The sequence below is a fragment of the Arachis ipaensis genome, chromosome B10, assembly GCF_000816755.2.
Source record: "Arachis ipaensis cultivar K30076 chromosome B10, Araip1.1, whole genome shotgun sequence".
NCBI classification, from domain to species: domain Eukaryota; kingdom Viridiplantae; phylum Streptophyta; class Magnoliopsida; order Fabales; family Fabaceae; genus Arachis; species Arachis ipaensis.
In genome coordinates, this window is record NC_029794.2 from 67,158,017 (window position 1) to 67,162,910 (window position 4,894).

Consider the following 4,894-nt stretch of genomic DNA (forward strand, 5'->3'; position numbering starts at 1 on the left):
GCTGTTCTATATGCCCAGAGTGCATCTTGTAGCCTGGCACTCCAATCCTTCCTGTGAGATTTTACTATCTTCTCCAGAATACGTTTTATCTCTCTGTTAGAGACTTTCGCTTGCCCATTGGTTTGGGATGGTAAGCTGTTGCTACTTTGTGAATTATCCCATGCCTCTTCAGTAATCCTGTTAGTCTCCTGTTACAAAAGTGAGTGCCTTGATCACTGGTGCACGAAATCCTGATCGTTCATTCTTTGGTAACGGCGCCAAAAACTTTATACGCACATTTATAATCTTAGTTCTTTGTCACAACTTCGCACAACTAACCAGCAAGTGCATTGGGTCATCCAAGTAATAAACCATACGTGAGTAAGGGTCGATCCCACGGAGATTGTCGGTTTGAAGCAAGCTATGGTCACCTTGTAAATCTCAATCAGGCGGATATAAATGGTTATGGTGAATTGATAGTTAAAATATAATTAAAATATAAAATAGGATAGAAATACTTATGTAATTCATTGGAGAGAATTTTAGATAAGCATATGGAGATGCTTTTGTTCCTTCTGAACCTCTGCTTTCCTACTGTCTTCATCCAATCCTTCATACTCCTTTCCATGGCAAGCTGTATGTTAGGCATCACCGTTGTTAATGGCTACTTCCTATCTTCTCAGTGAAAATGGTCCAAAATGCGCTGTCACCGCACGGCTAATCATCTGTCGGTTCTCGATCATGATGGAATAGGATTCAGTAATCCTTTTACGTCTGTCATTACGCCCAGCACTCGCGAGTTTGAAGCTCGTCACAGCCATCCCTTCCCAGATCCTATTCGGAATACCACAATCAAGGTTTAGACTTTCCGGATCTCAAGAATGGCCACCAATAATTCTAGCCTATACCATGAAGACTCTGATCATAAATCAGGAGGCTAAGAGATATGCATTCAAGCTTGCTTTCATGTAGAACGAAAGTGTTTGTCAGGCACGCGTTCATAAGTGAGAATGGTGATGAGTGTCACATAATCATCACATTCATCATGTTCTTGTGTGCGAATGAATATCTTAGAGAAGAAATAGGCTTGAGTTGAATAGAAAAACAATAGTACTTTGCATTAATTCATGAGGAACAGCAGAGCTCCACACCTTAATCTATGGTATGTAGAAACTCTACCGTTGAAAATACATAAGTGAAAATAGGGTAGACATGGCCGAGTGGCTAGCCTCCCATGGAGGTCTCATAACGTAAAAGTTACATAATGTGTTCCAGAGATCCAGATATGTAAATACAATAGTAAAAAGTCCTATTTATACTAAACTAGTTACTAGTGTTTACAGAAATGAGTAAATGATGCAGAAATCCACTTTTGGCCCACTTGGTGTGTGCTTGGGCTGAGCATTGAAGCTTTCACGTGTAGAGGTCTTCCTTGGAGTTGAACGCCAGTTTGTAACTTGTTTCTGGCGTTTAACTCTGCTTTGCAACTTGTTTTTCGCGTTTAACGCCAGAATAGGGCAGAAAGCTGGCGTTAAATGCCAGTTTGCATCATTTAAAATTAGACAAAGTATGAACTATTATATATTGCTGGAAAGCCCTAGATGTCTACCTTCCAACGCAATTGAGAGCGCGCCATTTGAATTTCTGTAGCTCCAGAAAATCCACTTTGAATGCAGGGAGGTCAGAATCCAACAGCATCTACAGTCCTTCTTCAGCCTCTGAATCAGATTTTGCTCAGGTCCCTCAATTTCAGCCAGAAAATACCTGAAATCACAAAAAAACATAAAAAATCATAGTAAAGTCAAGAAATATGATTTTTAATTAAAAACTAATAAAAATATACTAAAAACTAATCAAATCATACTAAAAACTATGTAAAAATAATGCCAAAAAGCATATAAATTATCCGCTCATCACAACACCAAACTTAAATTGTTGCTTGTCCCCAAACAACTGAAAATCAAATAGGATAAAAAGAAGAGAATATACTATAAATTCCAAATACCAATGAAACTTAGCTCCAATCAGATAAGCGGGACTAGTAGCTTTTTGCATCTGAACAGTGTTGGCATCTCACTTTATCCTTTGAAGTTCAGAATGATTGGCATCTATAGGAACTCAGAATTCAGATAGTGTTATTGATTCTCCTAGTTCAGTATGTTGATTCTTGAACACAACTACTTTATGAGTCTTGGCCGTGGCCCTAAGCACTGTTTTCCAGTATTACCACCGGATACATAAATGCCACAGACACATAACTGGGTGAACCTTTTCAGATTGTGACTCAGCTTTGCTAAAGTCCTCAATTAGAGGTGTCTAGGGTTCTTAGGCACACTCTGTTTTTGCTTTGGACCTCGACTTTAACCGCTCAGTCTCAAGCTTTTCACTTGACACCTTCACGCCACAAGCACATGGTTAGGGACAGCTTGGTTTAGCCGCTTAGGCCAGGATTTTATTCCTTTGGGCCCTCCTATCCACTGATGCTCAAAGCCTTGGATCCTTTTTATTAACCTTGCCTTTTGGTTTTAAGGGCTATTGACTTTTTCTGCTTGCTTCTTTTTTTTTGCAAGATTTTCTCTATTCACTGCTTTTTCTTGCTTCAAGAATCATTTTTATGATTTTTCAGATCATCAAATAACATTTCTCATTTTTCATCATTCTTTCAAGAGCCAACAATTTTAACATTCATAGACAAAAAATTCAAAAGACATATGCACTGTTCAAGCATTCATTCAGAAAACAAAAAGTATTGTCACCACATCAAAATAATTAAACTAATTTCTAGGATGAATTCGAAACCATGTACTTCTTGTTCTTTTGTTTTTAGAATATTTTTCAATTAAGAGAGATGATGGATTCATCGAACATTCATAGCTCATAGACACTTAAACAGTAATGATCATATAGTAAAGACACAAACATAAGTAAAACATAAGGCTCAAGAACCGAAAAACAGGAAAATAAGAACAAGGAGATTAAGGAACGGGTCCACCTTAGTGAGGGTGGCGTCTTCCTCTTCTTGAAGAACCAATGGTTCTCTTAAGCTCCTCTATGTCTCTTCCTTGTCTTTGTTGCTCCTCCCTCATAGCTCTTTGATCTTCTCTAATCTCATGGAGAATGATGGAGTGCTCTTGTTGAGGTCCATGATCTCTTGTTTGCTCCATCCTTTTCTTAGTGATGGGCTTGTCCTCAACAATGAGGATGTCTCCCTCTATATCAATTCCAGCCGAATTGCAGAGGTAGCAAATGAGGTGAGGAAACGCTAACTGGTATGCGAAATTGTTACTCGGGTTGTAAAATTTGTTGTTCGTTCTCTCCCTGGCAATGGCGCCAATAACTGGTGCACAATACCATGGTCCAAACATAACTTCACAACTTCGCACAACTAACCAGCAAGTGCACTGGGTCGTCTAAATAATAAAACCTTACGTGAGTAAGGGTCGATCCCACGGAGATTGTTGGTATGAAGCAAGCTATGGTCACCTTGTAAATCTCAGTCAGGCGGATATCAAATGGTTATGTAGTTTTCGAATAATAATAATAAATAAAAAGAAAATAAAGATAGAAATACTTATGTAATTCATTGGTGAGAATTTCAGATAAGCGTATAGAGATGTTTTCGTTCCTATGAATCTCTGCTTTCCCACTGTCTTCATCCAATCAGTCCTACTCCTTTCCATGGCAACCTTTCTGTAAGGGCATCATCGTTGTTAATGGCTACATCCCATCCTCTATGTGAAAATGGTCCAACTGCTCTGTCACGGCATGGCTAATCATCTGGAGGTTCTCGATCATACTGGAATAGGAATTACTATCCTTTTGCGTCTGTCACTACGCCCAGCACTTGCGAGTTTGAAGTTCGTCACAGCCATCCCTTCCCAGATCGTACTTGGAATACCACAGACAAGGTTTAGACTTTCCGGATCTCAGGAATGGCCATCCATGGGTTTTAACTTATACCACGAGGATTCTAATATCTCGGACTCAGTCCACTGTATTAGATATCCAAGAGATATTCATTCTAGTTTGTTTGCATGTAGAACGGAAGTGTTTGTCAAGCACACGTTCATAAGTGAGAATGATGATGAGCGTCACATAATCATCACATTCATCATGTTCTTGGGTGCGAATGGATATCTTAGAAGCAGAATAAGTTGAATTGAATAGAAAATAGTAGTACTTTGCATTAAATCATGAGGAACAGCAGAGCTCCACACCTTAATCTATGGAGTGTAGAAACTCTACCGTTGAAAATACATAAGAGATGAAGGTTCAGGCATGGCCGAATGGCCAGCCTCCAATGTCTAAGGACTAAACGTTCCAAAAGATGTCAAATACAAGAGTAAAAAGTCCTATTTATACTAAACTAGCTACTAGGGTTTACAGAAGTAAGTAATTGATGCATAAATCCACTTCTGGGGCCCACTTGGTGTGTGCTTGGGCTAAGCTTGAAGTTTACACGTGCAGGGGCTTCTTCTAGAGTTGAACGCCAAGTTGTAACATGTTTTTGGCGTTCAACTCTGGTTTGTGACGTGTTTTTGGCGTTTAACTCCAGACTGCAGCGTAAAACTGGCGTTTAACGCCCTTTTGCGTCGTCTAAACTCGGCCAAAGTATGGACTATTATATATTGCTGGAAAGCCCTGGATGTCTACTTTCCAACGCAATTGGAAGCGCGCCATTTCGACTTTGAGTGCAGGGAGGTCAGAATCCAACAGCATCAGCAGTCCTTCTTCTACCTTTGAATCTGATTTTTGCTCAAGTCCGTCAATTTCAGCCAGAAAATACCTGAAATCACAGAAAAACACACAAACTTATAGTAAAGTCCAGAAATGTGAATTTAACATAAAAACTAATGAAAACATCCCTAAAAGTAACTAGATCCTACTAAAAACATACTAAAAATAATGCCAAAAA